This window comes from Strongylocentrotus purpuratus, unplaced genomic scaffold (assembly GCF_000002235.5).
Source record: "Strongylocentrotus purpuratus isolate Spur 01 unplaced genomic scaffold, Spur_5.0 spur5_scaffold_20, whole genome shotgun sequence".
In the NCBI taxonomy this organism is placed as follows: domain Eukaryota; kingdom Metazoa; phylum Echinodermata; class Echinoidea; order Camarodonta; family Strongylocentrotidae; genus Strongylocentrotus; species Strongylocentrotus purpuratus.
In genome coordinates, this window is record NW_022145606.1 from 3990496 (window position 1) to 4012842 (window position 22347).

Here is a 22347-nt window from a genome sequence, read left to right on the forward strand (position 1 = left end):
AACGATTACTAAATATTGTAGGATCGCATATGCTTCCAATATGTTTATTTGAACCAAATTCATGACCCCAAACCAACACTTTGTATTACCTTTAATGAATACAGTTCACTAAACACCGAAATATAAATATTCCTCTTTTTGCAGATGTTTTCAATGGTCGGTTGAGATATTTGAAGGGCTCGGGTCCAAAAGGTACTACATCCATGTTTATTAAAAATGGCATTCAAAATTAGTTCTGTTCCAAAATGTATTATATCCATTCAATTTATGCACTCTAACTTGCATACAGTATGCACAAATTTCGGTTCCAAAAACTTGAGTCAAATTCGAATGCGCAGACGACCAGCTGAGCGAGTCCTTACAAGGGTTTACAGCTGATTTTTTTAAAATGCGATCTATACAAAATAAGGTAGTGTCATAATAAGCCATGCAATTCATACAATCAGTTGGTACCACTTCGTCTAGCATTGAATTCATTACCTTAACACCATTTTCTCTCATCAGAACATAGTTACCAAGTCCCTTTAAAGGAACATATTTGCCATTGTTGTTTTGAATATATCTCATCTATTTCTATTGTGATGTCTCCATATTTTATTATGTTGTACTTGAGGCTTTATTCTACAAATGTATTATGATTTATTTTCATATCAGAAGACGAAATAGTGCAGCTGAAACTTTATTCTACAAATGAATTAAGATTAAACTTTTGATCAGAAGACGGACCGTGGTTGGGGTTCCGATTTAAGGTAAATACTGCAAAATCTGCCATTATAGTGTCTTCTTGTACATGCCATCTCCCTTTGAGTTTGTTTTATAATTCCGTCATGGATAGTCATTTCTGAGTTTGTTATGCATGGACTTGAGAGATAGAGAGAGAGAGAGAGATAAAGAGTGAGAGAGATCGAGATAAAGAGTGAGAGAGAGAGATTGAGAGAGAAAGAGAGACAGAGAGAGTTGGTAGGGGGAGCTGAGAACTATTATTTATCAGTTGAGCTATAACTCGACTGTAAAGTAGAGTTATAAAATGGAAGCGGAACTAGGTTTACTAATGCCTTAGTCACGGTTCTAGGATAATTGTCTCCTATAGACAATCATCCACCGGCCAATAACCAGCGGCTCAATACATCCCGAATGACAATAACCCCCAGAAAAATTATCCCCCGGAAAATCCCCACCCCCCCCCCCAGGCCAGCCACTCCCGAGGACACCTACAACGCGGAAAATTATCCCCGAGGACAATACCCCATCCCCCTCCCCCGAAGAATTTGCAACACTGTGACGTATCATGCGAGCCTCTCTTCAAATTGATCTGCACATACAATTTCACAAACTTTCATTTTCTAAGTGACTTATGACGGAAAAGATTTGTTTCGTAAACATATTTGAAATAATTATTTTGGGTGAATGTATGATTGAACATTTTCCTACGGAAGAATACATTTTTTAAAATCACGGAGTTGCATATTTGTTTTTGATTGGATTAACAATATCTCTTAAGTCACAATTTAGAGCATTCGGAATATTGATTTGTTTCTTTATATTCCCCTCTCTCCTTCTTTCAAGTTAATTGCAGTGTTTTCAAATTATTCAATTCGATGTCGGGAGAGGGGATTGAGGATCCCCAATACCCCCGTAGTTTTAACACCGAGTAAAGTACGGATTTTACATTTCTTAGACATTTAACAATACATTGCGCGCAGATGAGTACGCGTTACAGGCTGTCTCCCCGAAAATTAGGATGTAAGATTTCATTATTTATGACAGGGAGATAGACATGCAGACAGAGAGAGCAGAGAGAGATAAAGAGAGGGAGAGAGAGAGAGAGAGAGAGAGAAAGAGAGATAATTTTTTTTTAGAGGGAATGGGGTTGAAATAGAAATAGAGAGGAATGGCCAGAGATAAAGAAGAGAAAGGGAAATTTGATGGGTAACAAGTCCAAATAGAGAAAAGGGATGAGGAAGTGAGAGGAAGGATAAAAGTACATGCAATATCAGAAGAAGAATGAATGGAAGAACCTGCTATGCCAATCATCATGACATTAAATATTGCACATATTTATATTACTGAAATACATATATATATATATATATATATAACATACTTTACATAAACATACTGATAATTACATGATAATCTTTCTATTCATAAGTTAAGATTTATTAAAGGGGAATAAAATGGTAAACTACACAATACCTGTACAATAAACATATTGGAATTGATACCAAATAACAAATAACAGGTAAACGTAAAGCTATGGTCACAAATCAGAGCGGCGACCGACCGATTAGTAACCTGCTCGGTCGCCGCTGGAATTTAGGCATCACCCGAAGATTTTTTCGAGAAGTCGAGCAGGCTGTAGAGCCCCAGCGATTTCCCGTCGACCACTGGTCGATTTTAGGTCAAAATTGGGCGAAATTGAGGAGCTTCTCTGGGCGCGTCTTGGCAGTGTCTTCAATGAGCCCGTTATTATTTTTGCTCTTCATAAATGACATTGTTGAGTCTTCAAGGAAATTACATTATGTACTGTATGCCGATGACACAAACATCTTCTATTCTGGTAAAAATTTGAAAGACTTAATTTTCGAAGCCAATGTTGAACTTCAAAAGGTTGCTAGCTGGTTTTCATCAAATAAATTAAAAATTAATCAGACCAAAACAAAGTTCATGATATTTAACTTTGGTAAAAAAAATGATACTTTAATTGAAAATGTTAATCTGACAATAGATGGTAACTGTATTGACCAGGTACAATTTGCCAATTTTTTAGGAGTTGCCATTGACAACAAACTTACATGGGCAAAACACATTGAATTAATTTCCAGGAAGATTCGGTCCCAAGTCGGTGTAATGAATAAGCTCAAAAGTTTTCTACCATCCTCTACTATGCTTTCTCTTTACTACACTCTCATATATCCTTACTTAACGTACTGTAATTTAGTTTGGGCGAGAACGTCTAATAATTTATTAAAGCCCCTTATCATACTTCAAAAGCGGGCTGTTCGGTTGTGCTGCAATGCTTCATTCAGGGCGCACACCTCTTCATTATTTAAATCCTTAAATTTACTCAAACTTCCAGATATTCTTTCTCAACGGACTTTATTATTTATGTACAAACTCCAAAATAATTTGCTACCAGTAACGTTTTATGACAGTTTTCATTTGAACTCGGATGTCCACTCCTTTAATACAAGAAAAAAAAATGACTTCCATCTACCAAAATTCACTAACTCATTTTTGCAAAATAAATCAATTAGATATCAAGGTCCTCACAAATGGAACTCCATGTCAAGTTATTTAAAGGGTATTAAGAACCAGAACGCATTTAAACTTAAACTGAAAAGAACAATACTTGCCACTTATTGATTTATTGAAATACATAATTGATTCATATATTTTGTTAGCATGAAACATTATCATTATTGTATTGTATTGTATTGTATCGTATTTCATCTTATTGTATTGTATAGTATCTGTATGTTTTTATGTTTGGGGTTGCTTGTTTACAAGTTTTTAACTTATTTTAGCAATCCCGGTATTTATTTATAATGATTTCATTTGTAATGATTTCATTTTGATGTTTTTATCTTTTGCCGAATAAATGTGAATTTGAATTTGAATTTGAATGATCCACCGATTCCCGAGCGGTCTCCCACCGGCCACCAGCTGATTTGAAAGAAATTGCCCGGAGGCCAGCCGGTGATCGGCGGGGCACCAAAATACGATTGGTGCAAGGGCGTTCAACGCCCGGTCACCGAGCTTTTTTAATATCGAGCGTTCGCCTTCGAGCGATTTAGGTCGAAAATTGAATCCGCTAGGTCAAAGGCTGCCGATCAATTTTTACTCGCCGCCCAGTGCCCGACTGATCTCCCAGCGGTGACCGTGTAGTGACCGGGCGGCGACTCCTTGGCAGCCCTTGACCTAGCGGCTTCGATTGTTGACCTAAATCGCTCGTCAGCGAACGGTCGATTAGGTCGGTGCCAGGGCACCGAGCGTACTTTGAGGGGCGAGATAAAGTAAGCAGGCGCCGCCCAATTTTTAACTTTAAAACTTCAGCGGCGACCGAGCGATGCCTTAAAAACAAGCGGTGCCCGGGCGAAATTGGCTCAAAAATTCACTGGAGGATGGGGGCATCCGTACACCAGTGCATCCCCCACCCCCACCCCCGCCTCGATCTACACCTTGTTGGCAAGAAAAATCGCAACTGATCTCCCCTACCTTACTTCTTTCTCTTTTCTTCTTCCCTTTCTCTCTTCTTTCCCTTTCCCTTCCCTTCCTTCTCTCTCGTTTAGGTTTGATTGTGTGTGTGTAGGGGGGGGGGGGGGGGGGGAGGCAAGAACTTCGGTCACTCGATCCACTAGTTGTTGTTCTTTCCACCCTTTTCTTTTCTTCTTCCTCTTTCTTGTTCATTTTTAGCTCTCCTCGTTCCATTTCCCCTCCTTTTCTCTTTTTTTTTGCCCTCCCCCGATCCTGAATTTGTTGGCGAGAAAACTGCAAATGATATCCCCTTATTTTTCTTTTCTTCTTTCTCTTTTTTTGTCCTGTTTTCTTTCCTCTTCTCTTTTTTTTGATGGGGGTGGGGGGGGGGGGCAACAGCCTGGGAGGCAAGGCCCTTTCGCCCCAACCCCTGATCCACTTCTTTTCCCCCTTTGTATTTTCTCCTTCCTCTTTTCTCTCCTCTTTCCCTTCCCTTTTCCTTCTTTCTCTCGCTCTCTCTCTTTGTTGCCGGATTTTTTTTTTTTTTTTTTTTTTGGGGGGGGGGGAGGGCAAGGCCCGCGTGCCCCCCCCTGGATCCGCGCTTGCACACACACACACATACACTCTCTCTCCCTTCTCTCTGAGAAAAAAGAAAGGCAAACAGTTGGATGAGTTAGTAGCCGAAAGAAACAGTGGTGATAAGGAGGGATAAAGGTAAACCTACAAATCAACTTCGCATACATACATCAGACAGTGTCTATCAAATACACACTTTGTGTGTACTTGATAAAGCGCTGAGATGTAATATACATCACAGAACTCTTCACATTAGCAAATTAAGTTTATTGCGCTGTAAACAGTTTCAGATGCACAGGAAAGGCGTTCGCAAATTATTAGCCATGATAACATATTTGAATTATATTTGTCTTGCTTTCTATTTGTGCACTCATATTGTCTGTCTAATGTGTCTGCATTGTGTGCCTAGAATAAAAGTTAACAAATGACTAATTCTGGTCTGAATAGATATTATTAGGTTGAGTAGATGAAAAGAATATCATCACCCTTGACCTCCATATCATAAAGCATGATATGCTTTCACACTCTGTCAATATATTATAATACTCGGGTAAGCTATGAAGGCATGACGTAGAGGTTAGGGGATACCTTGCGGTACTGGGTAGTAAAGAAGGCATTGTGTGTATTGGTAGTGGTTATGTTTGATGCTCTAAATGGAAATTTATTGTGACGGATAATTTTAAGGTTTAAAAGTTTAACAATTTAAAGTTTAAAGTTGTTAATAGCATATGCATTTACAATGCACATTATACATTTTTTGTTTCGAATTCGCATGTTACTTCGGATTGTGCACGGACAAGAAAAAGGTGAAGTAGGAAAGAAGGAAAGGAAGACAAGGTCCCTTTGATTCTAGATCTTTTGAACTCTCTACAATGTCTATTTTGACCTCCATCTCTCTACTATACGGACAAACAGACAAATACACGCATAATCGTAACATGGAATTTATCCCTCTTTTTCTTTTTTTGTATCATTCTTGTCGACTTAAAATACAAGCGTTTCCATTGAAACCTGTTGTTCTCTTGCCACGCAAACAATTCGAAGTATATCTTTTTTGCAATATGTTTTAAGCAAACTGCCGTACATCTCTTCTGCTCCTGAATATTAGCTTTAAGCAAGAAGTTGGAATGAATGGAGAAGCCCCGTCCAAGAGGCCCCTTAGAACTTAGAAGTAATTAGTGGCACCGCGCGTCTCTAGTTTCCCTCCGAGATCTCGCATCACCCTGTTAGCAGTACGTTCTCCCTTTCCACCCACTGCCCGGCCCAGCAAACACAGCGGCTTATGCGTTGCTGGCCCGTTTTCGGGGTTAAAAGTGGTGATGAATTGACAACTTCTACATGTATGCTATTATAAAGCCAAGTTAAAGGTAATACAAAGTTTTGGTATGGGGTCATGAATTTGGTTCAAATGAACATATTGGAAGCATATGCGATTCTGCAATATTCAGTGATCGTTGTAGCGGTTGAAATCGAGTCTAAAGTAATGAATTTGTAAATAATAAACTATGTATGTTGTTTAGCTCCCTCTCAAGGTCAAGATATTTATTAAGCCATAAAACAATGTTTCTTGACTAAAATCGACCGATTAGCTATTCCCGTTTGGAAATTATATATTACAACTACATATTCTGAGATTGTCATGGTCGCAGCTAGCATTGTACGGCCGTAGGCGCTATTTCAAATTTATCAAAAATTACCGGGAACACTCTATAATACACCTACAGGGGCATCAAAATATATCAAAATTGTAAAGAACCACTTTCTTTCTGGTATCTCCATCCATTCCAACTCCCTGATTTAAACTAACATAAATAGCCGTGTATACATGAGAGGGTCATCGTTGGTAATATAACTCTGTTTCGGCGATCTGGGAACCTAACATCCCACTATTTCGTGTTATTATGATACTATATAAAAACAATGAATTTCAGAAATCCGACATGGCAGTGACAAGGCTAAGAGCACTTTATGCCATGTAGTCTCGAATAGTTTACACTAACCACTGGACTTGAGACTACCTACACACAACGCTGTAAACAGTGAACTTTGGACTTTACGTTTCCAATGAGTGAAGCATATACAGGGATGAGCATATACCGTTAATTCATTGCTCCATTTTATAAAAAGGAAAAGGGAAACTACATTGAAAGGATAAACAAAGAAAATGCCTGATATTTGTCAATGCACTGTGTATATACACACTGCGCTTACAAAAATGCTTCAATGCAGAGTGTACACTGTAATAGTACATAATTTTCTCATGTTAAGTCGTCATCGCAACGGAATAAAACAAACTGTTTGTGAGTTAATATTTTACATTTATAATAAGAAGTACTTTTGATAATGTTTACGAAAGATTTCAGACATATAGGCAGGACCATAGGACATTACATAATGAATGGTTGTCTTCTCTATTGGTTGATTTTAGTGCTGAGTTTAGTAATGACGACCTACAATACGAACGTAATGATCTCATAGTGCACAAATGATTCGCCTGACTCAGTATGAATATATCAGTCATAATATACTGACGAGCAATAGGAATAGAAGACATAATGATAAAGAAAAATATAGATGAAATGCTTGATATTCTATGTTTTTTGCTTTCCTATTTATTTTTTGTTCCCCCCCAACCCCCCTGCACATGTCTTTGTCTCTTTTTCCTGTTCCGCTTCTCTAAAATATGTCTTCTCTTAAAGGTACTATGTCCCTTTTGCAGCCAACCTCAAATGCTGTAGAACTTTGCAGGAATTATGAAAACATGTCATGTATGTCCTATCTGTGAAATTTAAACGTTAGCAGTGTTCTCATATTCAAATTATGCAAGGAAAACCGTTTACTTGCTACACTTCACTGTCAGACACTATTGAGTGACTGACTGGCTTTTTTTCTTCTTTGGTAATAACATACATGAAAAGAGTTGTAAAGGGTGCATGAGCATTTGTCTACATCAATAACCCACTTCTTGTGATGGCCAAGATTAAACTGATTGAATATTTGTGCGACAATAAACGTATGACCATTTGGTACAATTGTCTGAAAATCAAGAATATTAATTATTGTTCTAATGTTATTTTGTATCATTGTTAACGATGCAGGTTACCTGTTACCTGCTACCATTTGCTTCTCATCATGTCGTCCAAGTTCCCAGCAGAGAGAGATAGAAAGGTCAGGCTACGTACCAGAAAAGGCCATGACATGACATGGCCATGTGACATACACAGGAAGCCAATCAAACGTTACTGCAAAGAACACAAAATCCCCGTTTGCCATCCATGCGCTACTAAAGAGCATTGCCACAAGCCATGTAAGCTAGACGACATCGAGAATGTCATCTTGGAGAAGAGGCAGAAACCGGATGACAAGAAGCAAGAGATAGAGGAAATGAAGAAACAACTGAAAACACTTTCCTCCAAACTAGAGTCCACTGCAACCTCTGCAAGTAAACATTTTCAATCAGTCAACGATGAACTTAAGGTGGCATTCGAAGACAAAATACAGAGTGTGAAAGACAAGAAGAAATGATCAATTTGCTTGATCAACGAGGAGGGGGATGAAGAAATACAAATCATTAACGAAAAGAGGGAAAGACGGATCATCTTATGTCACGAAGAAGCGGAACAGCAACAATTGATTCTCAAACAAAGCCAAGCGAAAGTCGAATCAGAAACAAAAGCAATCAGCGAGACCGTCTTTAAAAAGATGAAGTATCTTAAAGTTAAGAACCAGCACTCAATCAGCATTGTGGATAACATTGGTTCCAAGATCAAACGAATCAAGCAAGAGGACAAAACATTAGTGCATGAAACCCCTCAAGTAATTGCAACCCTAGATGACAATGCAATTGTTCATCAAGATGTTATGGACAGTCTTGGTCGAATACAGCGTGAAGTTCAGAGAGTGAAGTACGTCGAGGGTGAAGTAGGTGGCGAACACTATGGGAGAATTGATGGTTATATCGGAAAATGGGAGTTTGTCAAGTCAATCCACATTCCATCGACTGTTAATCAACCAGTGGTGTGTGGTTCGATCAGTGAGGATGAGATATGTGTGCGGGACGAAACTAACAATGTAACGTATGTTACAAATATCAGCACTGAACACACACATAAAGTCACTGAAGGAGGACGTAACATGTATATTACATCATGCGTGTCTATAGACAGAAACGTAATAGTATGTGGTGTGTGGAGAAAAGGCTTCACGTGTGACAGCTTGAATAGATGCATTGCTCTCTGTGACAGACAGTGGATGATGATTAGAGACATCAGCTTACCAAGGAATAACCCCAAGAAACGCAAGTATAATGACGTGCACGTTGATGTTGACAGGGATGACATGATCCTCGCTGCTCCGTACGATCAGTCTAATATCTACATCATCAAACCTGCAGGTGGTAAGATAGTAAACACCATAACGATGCAGGGCAAGGTGGTGTGCGGTGAGATTCAAGCCTTGTCATCAGGTGATATCGTTGTAAACACAGGGTGCGGTGAATACACTGTCATCTCACGATCAGGAGAAGTGAAGGCTGTCATACACTCTCATGAGTGGGGGTCGTCACAGTGTTACATTGACAAACTGACAGACGCACTCTTCATCACATACTGGGATATAGAGCGTAAGACCTACGCAGTTGATCAGGTGTCATGTGATGGCATCATCCAGGCAAGGCGGATCGTGGAATACGAGACATCAGACCGATGTGCCATTAGCCCTTGCCTCGTAACTATTTCTGGTAACCTTGTAGCTTGTAACGGAGAGAGTCTTTTGGTGTACAAGAAGAGTTTCATTGTGTAAGTAATACAGATAGCAAACTTTTCTTGAATTCGCCATATTGTAATTAACTAAATAGTGAAGCTTGGCTACATGTATTTACCAGGGAAAGATAAAGTCTTTGCGGTCGTATTAATTGTCTAATTATGCGTCCTGTTTCTGTATCTTTGTTTTGAAAATGTATAACTTTGATAATGTTTAGCCTACCTTCACACATAATTTTGTCAGCTACCATCGGAACATGTGACGTTTTCAAGAAGTTATGCTACTGTACAGACTACACATAGTGAACTAAGACAACTGATTAAGCTTAGACTGAAATATTTCGTTTCAAATGTATGCCTTCTTCCATGTTTTAAAATAAACTGAACTGAACATTTCGTAATATTAAAAATACACCTCTAAACATATTTTATAGCTAGAGTTACACCTCTTTTTTCTATTACTATCATACACCGATTTGTCATGCTAAAAAATTCTTTCTCTAAAATTGATTCACATTAAAAAAAAATGTACAACCAAGAAATTGAGCGCACCAGACTCATCAAAGCTTTTCTCTCCTTGGCTGTCAAACATTCAACAATTTAAACTCAATGAAGTATAGCAAAATATTTCAAAAAAAAACATTTCAAAGCTAACACCTTAAATGTTGCGATCCTTTTATTACATTCTGTGTGTGAAAAATGAATAAATGGAATAAAATTCTAGGCAATCTATTCAATCGTTCTTCTTTTTTTACTCTTCAAATAAAGCTTGTAAAAGCGATGGTCTTATAAAGATAGAAATAGAGAGATAGAGTCTACGGCCGATTGTCAACGAAACGGAGTTAAGTCTTTTCTTAATTACGTTTGTTGATACGGCAGGCAGCCAGTGAAAACGAATTCGTTTAATAAAATTATGGAAATCCAAGCACTACTTTAAACAAACAGAACTTTGTTATTCCTAGCTCATTTTTGCTGATTGAGGTGTCATATGAAAGGTCAGAAACTCAACTTTCTAGAAATGTGATTTTCTTCTTGGAATTCAGATATCGTCCGCCAAATGACTTTTCGGATTCCTCTCTTCAAATTCATTTTAATCACTTATCCGTAAAATATGTATTACATGAGTTGCATCAAATGAAAAAGGAGGATCTAAGCTTTCCAAATCTGTGTCATTTATCAATTTTAAATGTGATTAAGTTATGATAAAACATCGATAATTCTCGGTTTCGTTTTTTCTGGGACTCACTGTATATATATATATATAGAGAGAGAGAGGGAGAGAGAGAGAGTGAAAGGGAAGAGTGAGAAAGAGGGAGAGAGAGAGAATGGCAGATACAGAAAGAGGGATGGAGAATCAAAGAGAGATATATACAGAGAGAGAGAGAGAGAGAGAGAGACTAGACAGAGAGTCTACACAGACTTTACAAAGTGAACTTCGTTTTAAACTTAGTTAACCTCAGTTGTACGAGTTTTGAACAATTATTGCAGTGTTCGCTCACTTGACATCTACTTATAACATGTTACATTCGCATTACACGATTAATTCCAATGCGCCATACCATAGATGCAATAATGAATAACTATGACTTTTTTTAAAATACAAGTCATCCAGAAAAAACTTGACGTAAATTTGATTTATTACCAAAAATGACGTTTACAATTACTTTACCTTACATTATATTATATAATACGGCTATGCGAACAGTTAAGTGTACTAGAATGAGAACAGATGAGCAATCTGCAATCTAATAGAGTAAAATCACCACATAATTTGAAGCACCCCCTAAAAAGCTATACTTTACAATGTGTACTCTTTATTTTGAACTGAACACAACTATATTTGCAATATGATTGAAATATATGTATACCGTGTGAGTCAAAAAAAAAGTTTACACCTAGAAAATTGCTTATTATTTTAAAAATCATCTATGAACAGTAAATAATTATACATCTTATGAAAGAATGTTTCATCCCAAATCACGTTCACGCTTGGATAAACAGGAGGCATTATTTGCGAGAGTGCAAAAATCGACTTGCGCCAAAGTGATGCCTACAGTATGTATTATGTTGGGATTAGCGGAGTGAGAGAATGAATTGAATGTATCAAATGAAATGCTTTGCATATGCTTTTTACAAAGGGCAAAGTCACACACACCCACACACTAAGAGCTTCCATTTCATTTTTTGAAATTGGGGCGTTTCCAATACTGGTCTTTACCTTCAAGTCATAAATGACAGTGATGAGGATTAATGCCCCACAAAAGGGCACTAATATAGCACATCGACACGGTTGTGATCATGGGGCCTCATAGTTACGAGGCCATTGCTTTGCCACTAAACCATGACTGTACGCAGCGGGGGCTAGGGTAGGGGGCAGTTTCCATAAATTAAAAAAAACAACAGAAAATGCAATAATTTTTCAATAATTTATTGCATTTTACCCCGGTTCCCAACATAAAAAATCCTCTGTGTGCCCATGCATTGAGCCATAATGCTGTTTGATCTCCTTTTCTTGGATCTGTTTATGTTTCCTCGATTTTTCATTTTGAATATATATTTGTTCAATTTTGTAAAATCAGAAAAAATTCGGTTGTAATGTTGCAAGTATTGAATGAAACAAAATCTTAAATCTGTAATCTGTAATCTGTAATTTGACTTGTCAGAAAAAAAAAACCCCTAAGAATGTGGCATATATAGGTGACAATTGAAATATCCTACGAATTCCCTATTATAAACAAAGGTGATCCATTGTAATTTATTTGCCACTCACAAATGTGTACATAATCTATAAGGGACTGCAAACTTGCGTTTGATTAGGGGACTTGCGATTGATTCGGGTCAATCGCATGTATAAGATGGGGCCCTGTTAAGTTAAATTGAATAATGCATTAATTAATTGACATTTATTTAAAGAGGAATACAATAGTTCATATTACCTGTATAATAAAACAATAGCAATGATATAAAGTATACATGAAAATGTAATTGTAATATACCAATAAAAATTGCTCCAAAAAATAACGGGGAAAATAATACACGAGCCATATTACTGTAAGCAAATAGTTATCATAACAATAACAAATAATCACTTCTTCATCGTCCGAACGATTCATAATATATGCTTTTATTTTAAACTGCAGGTTTTATTTGATTTGATTTGATTTCTGCCTTTTTTTCTTAATACAAAAACTAAGTAACAAGGAAAATGTAAACAAAGAGTATACTACAAATATGCAAACAATTTTACATTCACGTGAACATGTGATTTACAGTATAAACATGTAATAATGGCGCCCTCGAAAAATATATCATGCTAAAATATCTATAATAAATGTGTTCGTATGATCTTTATTTTTAATTTGTTAATCATGAATTAGTCTATTTGTCTAGGAATACTACTTTTCTTCAACTAGAGTAATTTTAAGGATTTTACTGTAAACCAATGACAGTTTCCGACCAATTGATCCAATTGTGTTGCTAAGCGATATCATTATTTTTTAAGATGTGTCATTTAAACTGTTTCAATCACCAACATTGATATTACTCTGCTAGGGGTTTCATCGATGCTATACATTATTCAGAATATCAAAGTGACTTTTCATTTGAGTGTAGATACAAAAGAAAACGTGAATTAATTGTAAACAATGATATAATTAACGTGTTTCAGGTATTCTTTATTTCCTTTCCAGACTTTTTCCATTAGTCCACAGAATGCCGGGTAAAGCTTTATGAGGATAAGTGTATACTTTCTAGCTGCAAAAGAGCTTATCTTTTAGGTGAGTGGTAACGCTCTAAACACCTAGGCATTTCCTATACACCAAAATCCTGTTTCCGTCACAATTAATTAGTTTACCAGAAGGGCTCACGAAGTTCGGTCCAACCTGAAAAGAGCGGTAGGGATGTCCATATTCAACGACTCTCTTAGACGTACAATCACCTGACACATGATCAACTACGAACATGTCACGTGATCCCTGATCAATGGCGGATGTCTCACGGGGACTTTTGTTTGTAACGTAGATGGCGTCTGTCAGCTTGTCGACGGCAAACCATGACTCGCCGTACATATGATCATATGCACCAGTCACCTTATATGCTGATCTTTCGAATACCCAGAATTCTGCATAACCTATACATGTACCGAAGCATCCGCTGGATAAGGCATGTATCCCATCATGCACATTAAGATCCGGTAGCTCTATAGTATCCACTAACTTACCATCAGCGGGGTTGATGACGTAGACTTCGTGATGATACTCCTGGGCCGCGAGTATCATCCCGTCCTTGTCAACATCAACCCACAATAATTTTTTGTGAAAAGCGTTCTCTTCCGGTATCACAATATCTCTAACCCATCGCCATTCTCTGTCAAAGAGAGTGATGCATCCCTCTACGGCATTACCCGGACAGTCGAACCTGCGCTTGCCACACACTATTAAGTCGCTGTTGATAGGTGCGCACGATGTTATGCGGGTGTAAGCACTTCCTTCGATGACCTTCTGCGTTTGTTGTTTCTTCAGATTGGTGACATACAGGTCATTAGTCTTAGAGTCGAGCACACACATTTCATCATCACTGATGTAACCACGGAGTAATGGTCCATTAACGGTCAGTGGAATTATGATCGAACTGACCAGTTCCCATCTCTGTGCTTGACCTTCGATTCGTGCGATGTACTCGCCCCCTACCCGACCACCGATAAACTTCAAACCCTGAACCTGCCGCTCTATCTTATCTAGATATTCGACTAGGTCAACTTCATCATCGGCATGTGGAGTCAACGTATCACCCAGGGCAGCAATCACTAGAGGAGCTTCACATACTAACGCTTTGTCATCCAGTTTGATGCCTCTCATCTGTTGACTGATATTAGTCACTGTATCTATTTGATGTTGATTCTTTCTTTGTAGATCTAAGATCTTTGTTCCTACAGTGTCTTGCATTTCTTTACACTCTAGAGTGAGCTTGGCATGCATTCCTCTGATTGCTTCTTGTTTCTGTTTGGCTCTCCATGCTTGTCACATGACCATGTGACGTCATGACCCTTTCTACTCTTCAGCTGAACGCCGCTATTTGTTGGGAACTTGGACGCCATGATGACTTCAAATTGTTCTGAGAAAGGTACCTACAATGAAAACAGTCATTTCTTTTATAGAAATCAATACAACTCAGGTGTATGAAATATACAGTATACTATAAAGGAAATGTTTTTTTAAGATCTGTATGCAGGCCTTACACAATTTTTTCAGTTCAATTCAATCCAATTCAATTAGTTATAACTGTATTATATTAATCAAATCTTTGTGATAAACACCATCCGATCAACATCGTCATCTTTAAATGCATGTATATTGAGCCAAAATTTATAACATGGTAAAGATTAATTATATTTCGCATGGGCCCGCCCAGAAGAGTTACACATATTGGCTAAATTAATATCTAGCATTGCGAATGTCTCAAAATGAGTAATGAATATTTTATTTTACCTGGCAATTGATGACAAGGCAAGCCCCTGAAAGTAACGGGAGGAAACCTGTTCGCACCGTCTTTCTTCATTATCAAGGTTACACACAGGGCAAGAATCCACTAATCAATTTAGATATTTCAAAATCAATTAGTAATGAAAGCAAAATACACAAACGGTCAGAGCGTTCATAAAAGCTTTAAAGCTTCATGGAAAACGGAACACACGAAAAGTCGACTACTATAATACAACGTGTATAGAGCTCTTTCAAGGGGTAAACAAAAAACTACTTTAAATTATACTCGGCGTGTTGTCATTCATGTGATAAATCAGGAAAAGTATGCGAACGCATCGATATAACTTACTGTTTCATTAACAAGCCCATAATCATCCTAACAGTAAGAAAATGTGCTAACGGACAATTAATTTGCAACAGAAATGTTATTAAGCTTAGTTAACTTACCAGGTTTAGTCAAAGAAATGTTCAAATTGCGATCAGAACAAAATATTTGTCACTTCGTAGACCTGAAGCTATTACTCCTGGAGCGGGACAAAGACACCGACCAGTCAGAACAAAGTTAGGTCCGCCGTCGAGTAAAACATAGACATGTATCTGAATAAATGACCAGGATAACTTGATTGAAGGACTTTGAACCCGTTTTGATATGATTCATTCCCCGGATGTTTTTTTTTTATTGAACCAGAAACAGGAAAGCGCGTCCGGTTAGAGCTACAGTTGCATAGATAAAGACAGATAGGATACCATATGTAAGGAGTGAAGTTTCTGTACGGCTAGGAACTGATGAAGAATTATGGAGCAAAGTCCCCAGCCATTTATATACATGTACCACACAAATAATATTCCTGTGCCACGATTGCCTTAAAGATTGTTTACCTTTCTCCAGTGTTTAATATTGATCTATACAATTTAAAAGGCTTGTCGTGGAACTCATCCATGCAGGGAATAAGTGATTTTGCAAAGCCATTGTGACTGTATTGCATAAAGCAATTCTTAAATTAATGGTATATCTTTGTGAGTAAAAATGCACGTAGGCAAACGAGCGGGAGTGCGGAGACGCGAAGAAAGCAACCGAAGGGTTTTTGAGGAATATGAAAGCACACGGGTCAAAACAACCCTTGACTAAAATCACGTTTTTACAAAGAAAAAGTTAAAACTCAGACTACTTACATGTGTTAAACCTGATATTGAACAAAATATAAAGCTCATGTCTGGTTTATATTTTTTTGGAATATAGGAAATTAGGTTTCCGCTAATATCCTGCTTAGTCTGATGACTTACAACATCTTCAACGAACCACGGAGCGTTTCTGAAAGTGATGGGGCTGAACAAGCTCGGCCCAAATCAATCTCGGCCCATAGGATCAGTTCTGGAAGAAATGTTCGGGGTGGTGGTGGTAGGAGGGGGCGGGGGGGGGGGGGGCGGGGGAGCTTTGAATATTTACACGTTTATGTATAGCTTAAGTAGAATTAAACAACGGCTAACTACGAACATGCACTAGAGCATATCGAAGAAGGAAAGTATGGACATGGAACCTTGATTTGAAAAACATTTAAAAATTCTTTTTGGCGCAATGAATTTAATGTATAGATCATTGTAGTCAAAATCATTATTTGATAGCAAAAGAAAGCTGGAAAAAGAAGACGGTACTGCCTAAAATGACGTTGACGGTTGCTTTTAAAGCCTTTCAGTTATAGAAGCCCCACCGCGAAATTCCCTCTATAGCGCCATCTCAGGTCATATGTAGCATTATGGTGCCGTGCCTAGCTTGGATGTTGGTTCTCACATCGAGTCCTCTGCCAGCAAAGAGGCTTTTATGTAGTAGGTTATGCTCTGTTATAAAGTTGACCATGAGACGGCGCTGTGCAATAAACAGTACATTAGTCACTAGGGCCAAAAGTTCATCAGATCATTATCGCTTTATATCTATTTCATGGACTTACAAACAAAATGGATAGCATAAACAAATCTAGGAAAACGCAATCTCGCTGCCCAAACTAAATGGTAACGGATGCTTTGAAAGATAAATATGAGATCTGCTCATGTGCGATGGCATTATAAACGAGTTAAACGTCATGTAGCAGATAAGTATTGGTGTATACTGTGAGGTTGACGGAATGATTAAAATAATAAGAGATTAGCCTAGTCTTGCTAAAAGTCAAATGCACCGTACATGAAAAATGTGTAAATGGGACCACACAAACATGTGGAATGGTAGTGGTGTCAACAACGTGTAATTGATACTTGCCATGTTTTGAAAATGAGGGCGTTTGAACAGCATTCCTTTTCAGGGGGACACTTATCAAACGATTCTCTTTCAGACTAAAATCTTAAACAAATAAACAAGCTCACAAATTATGGTTCTCCTTTCCCAGAACTCGACCATCTCTTTTTGAAAATGAAATAGGACATGAAAAGTGGTTAACCCTCCCCTGTAACTATATACCAGTTCGTAGATATACTTGCGCATGAACAGGTGGAGATAACTTTACATACATTCTAAAACCCACCGAGCATATATGTGTTAATGAAAGTTCAGCTCATACTAAAGAGGGCAAACAACAGATATATTTGAAGTACAGCCATGTCTTGGGTAGTGATCATTCTAACATGCTGAAGATTGGGACTGCTCCATGTCTACAGCATCTGGAGATGTTTGGGGTCATTTTTACCATGTGCTAATTAAAAACAAGGCTATTAGCGAAGAAGGGAGAACTAGTCTCGTGCTCCCCATTTCCCTACTACTATCCGAAATACATGTCTCTAATTTCAGGAAATCTAAGAGCAATTGTAGATAAAGGAACATCCCTTCACTGCTATTATGTAAACATGTGTAGAACAGGTGTCACATGCATATTCACATTTTTACATAATAGCAGTGAAGGGATGTTCCTTTGTCTATCTGAGGAACTGTATATTTTATCCGCTTTCTTTGTCAGTCATGTTCATAGTGTATAGGGCTTGTAAATATATATCTATAGAGTGCCATATCCAAGTTCTTAAAACCCTGTGCGCGAGGATTATTTGAAAATACAGAGTTGGCACACAATCAATGAAAGAGGTTATACGGGTCTTGTGTTTCACTCAGGATCATTAAAGTTGTCTATTAACGTGATCTAAAAATAGATATTCAGGAGCAAAAGGAATGGTAGCAGTCTGCACGAAAAAGATATGTTTACGAATTGTTGCGAGCAAGAGAAAAAAAGTTTAAATGACCAACAACAAACAAATCCAATGGATTAATGCAAAATGTAATTAAAAGAGGAATAACTGATATGTTATTAGCATGTTTGTTGTGTTTTTTTGTACTTGTATTGAAATGATAATATTAATCTTCAAAAGACTGGACGGACAGTGTTGAGAGTTTAAGAGAAAGAAAAATCAAGGCGACGTTGTCTTTCGTTCTTTCTCCCTTCTTTTTCTTTTCTGTGCACAAATTTGAAGACAGGTGAAGTGTGCAAACTAAATGCATATCTTAGTAAAGACTTTAAACTTGAAGCCTTTTAAACTGTCATAATACATTCCCATTTACAGTATGAAACCTTACCACTGCAGATATACACCGTGCCTTTCCAATTACCCAGTACCACAACATATCCCCTAACCACTATGTCATACCTTCATAGCTTACCCGAGTATTACAGCATACAGACAGCGTGTGAAATCATGCCATGCTTTATGATATGGAGGTCAAAGGTGATGATATTCTTTTCATCTACTCAATCTAATAATATCTATTCAGACCAGCATTCTCATTGTTCGATTTTAGGTGGGCACGCAATGGAATGTCATATGAATAGGTTTCCCACCTCCACATGCAGTAGAAGTACCCAGACCTACCTCTTAGACAATATGAGTGCACAAATGTAAAGGAAGGCAAATATAAATGTGTTATGCTATCATATGACTTATACAAAGAGAACGCCTTTTATGTGCCTCTGAAACTGTTTACAGAGGAATAAACGTGAAATAAAGTGCAGGCGACCTTCTAATGTGTAGAGCCATGTGATGTACATTAGATCTCAGCGCTCTATAATATCTTTTTACAAAGATTATAATGAAATAAAAATAATTATGATGGATATAAGGAACACATGTATTCCAAACAAACAAGGTGTGTGCTTAATAGACACTGTCTGATGTCTTTATCCAAAGTTAAATTTTATGTTCACATTTATCCCTCCTTATCACCACTGTTCCTTTCGTCTACCAACTCATCCAACGGTTTGCCAATTTTGTTGTCTTATAAGGACCACAGAGAGAGAGAGAGAGAAGTTTCAGCTGGGACAGGGCGGGTTCGATTCCCCAAATAATGTTCCAAATAGATTCCGGGAAAAATTCATTGCTTGTATTTTCATTAATATTTTGCCAGTATGGAAGAACATGAGATAAAACAGTTCCCTGAACACTGTGGCTCTCCAAATGTCTTTATATTATAAATTTGACATGTGACAGCTTAAAAATGAGGACCTCATTTTATGCCACATGTTTATGTAGTCCTATAGCCACTGGAACAGGGATATTAACGAAAAATAAACATTAAGAGTCAGTTTATATCTACATATTTTACACTCAATATGTAATCAAATCGTGGGTGTTCTTCAACATAATCTGTTTAAAGAGGTGCTCTCACATAGTATTTTAATTTTTGAAGAGCATTTTGGAGTTAAGTTTTTGTTTCATATTACCTCGAGTTCTTTTACTTTTTCCTTTATCTTCACCTCGCTCTCCCCGTTTGTATTTTTCTCTACTTGATGGGGGAGCACGTGCAGCCCTAGTTCCCCGTAGTTAAGTTACTGCCTGTAGATACATAGCTAGGAAAATAGTGTTGGGCATTGTGTTGATAGCAACCATTTCAAGGTTGACATCACAGACACTTAATATACACATTTCACCACGGCGTATAACATATTCTAAATCAATATTTAAGATATTGTGTCGAGCTCTATGAAAGATCTTGTTTTGTTGGATGGGCTCAATTTAATATATTTTTTAATGTAATAGCTTGTACCTTCACCCCAATATAATTATTTAAAAAATGAAAGAAGAGTATTACAAGCAAATCTGAAACGCAATATCGGCAGAACTGCTTCGTTAATAACCAACTTATAGCCCTTTAGTATTTAAAAGCCCCAAAATGTGATTTTCAAAGTAATTTGCTAATATCACAAAACACTGTGTAATGGCTGTTACTTCATCAGTCCAGAAGTTGTTTTTACCACTATTATTACTATTACTATTATTATCATTATCAATGCCATTATTTCTTTAACTATCGATTTCGAAAGCGTGTGTCAACAAGAACAGCTGGGAAAATAGCGTTGGGTATTGTGTAGATACCTACAGTTTCAAGGTTGAAATCACAGACACTGAATATATATATTTTCCTTGCAGTATATGGCATATTCTAAATCAATATGTACCGAAAAGTGTCGAGCTCTATATAGTTCTGATGGAGGGGCCCCCTTAAATACATATTCGACTATTGCACGTTTATTGAAGAAAAAAAAATCGAAACTCCTGGATAAGTATTTATGTTACAAGAGACTATATGGTCGAAATCAAGTTCGCATTCACTTTATTCAATGAGGACATGTTTTATTTAATCGATTGTAAAGTCTATTCACGGCACAACAGAGTCTACCCGATCACTACTAACATAAATAGATGACGAGAAATGAAACAGTGCACTAATACTGGATAAATGTTAGCTGTCAAAAATCACATCTCCCTGGTTTAACTATACTTTTTCAAATCTTCGAAAAATCTTTTGGGGGTGATCAAATATGCGCCCTTGATTTACCGTACAGCAGAGAAGAACAAGAAATGGAAATAGGAGTAAAAGATAGAAAATATATGGGAAAAGAAACAGAAAGAGTTGGTATTTGTGTCAGTTTCACTTAAAAATACAACACTTTTCCACTCCAAAGGTGCAAGGGGTATATCGCCTCCTTAGCTGGTCAATCTGCCTCCTAAAGTTTTGACTTTTTGGAACAGCGTTTTTCAACCGAGGTGCCGTAAGACATCAAAGTAGTTGGGTTTATATATCTAAACCAAACAATATTGTTGGAATAATGTTTATGTCATGAAAATCAAAAATAAGAAACCACGAGCTTATTCTATTTTGCGAGACTGGTAATTATCGGCTTATTATATCTTATTCTAGCTCATATTATATTTAATTACTGTACTTAATAGGTTAGAAGATAATTGTTAAACTTGCTTATTCCAAATTTAATTCTGTTTCTTGTTTCATTACTTGCCTACTCTCTTATCCCCCTCTCTCTCTTTCTCTGTGTGTGTGTGTGTCTCTCTCTCTCTCCTGTTAGTTAATCCAGATCCACTTTTATTGATTAACTCGACTAATTTATAGCCAAATATGGCTCAACAGACGATTATTATTGCAATATTTCTCGCCCCTCCCCATCAATTACCTCTCTCTTTCTCTCTCTATCACTCTTTTCCCCCACCCCCCCTCTCTCTCTCTCCATCTATTAATATATATATATATATATATATATATATATATATATATATTGAATTGTTTTTGTTAATAAGAATTGAATTGTTAATAAAAATATACAGGTTTCATGTTCGGTAAATCTTTGGAAATTGTATTACAGGCACAATGTTGTTCTCATTAAAAGTCCACTTAATATACTATTTCATATAATAAGTCCACTTAAGAGCGCATAATTAACTATTTCAATGACTAGCATGACTAGCAGAAAACATGAGTGCACTGTAAAGATGCAATACTATTACGTATGTTCAATTCAATTCAATTTATTTTGCCAAGCAATAACAAACATACAGGGTAAAACAAAAGCAGTATACAAAGTTTCACACAATTACAACTACTAACATAGATAAACACATAAATACACAGAATCAATTTACAAACATGAATAATACAAAGGAAATTGCTAGATGGAAAAGGCGGCGGGGGTTGGGGGGGGGGGGGGATACTAAGACTTTGTTCAGAATTCGGGCGGGGTGTGAGCGTGTTTACAAACAGTTGATGAATAAGCCCAACATCTCCGCAGCATCGAAAAATGTTTAAAAACAATGATTAAAACAAAACAGTGCTAAAGGATTATAAGGGTTAACAATCTTGGAACAAATATGATCATCCCTATGTCCATAAAATGATAGGGATGTATTATTAAATCACTACTATTCAATTATGTGTAAACATACGATCATCACTATGTTCATAAAATGACAAAGATGTATTGATAAAGCATGAATGTTCCGTTACGTATTCAAATACGATCATCACTATGTTCTTAAAATTAAAACGATATTTTTAAAGGCCGTCAACACTACTG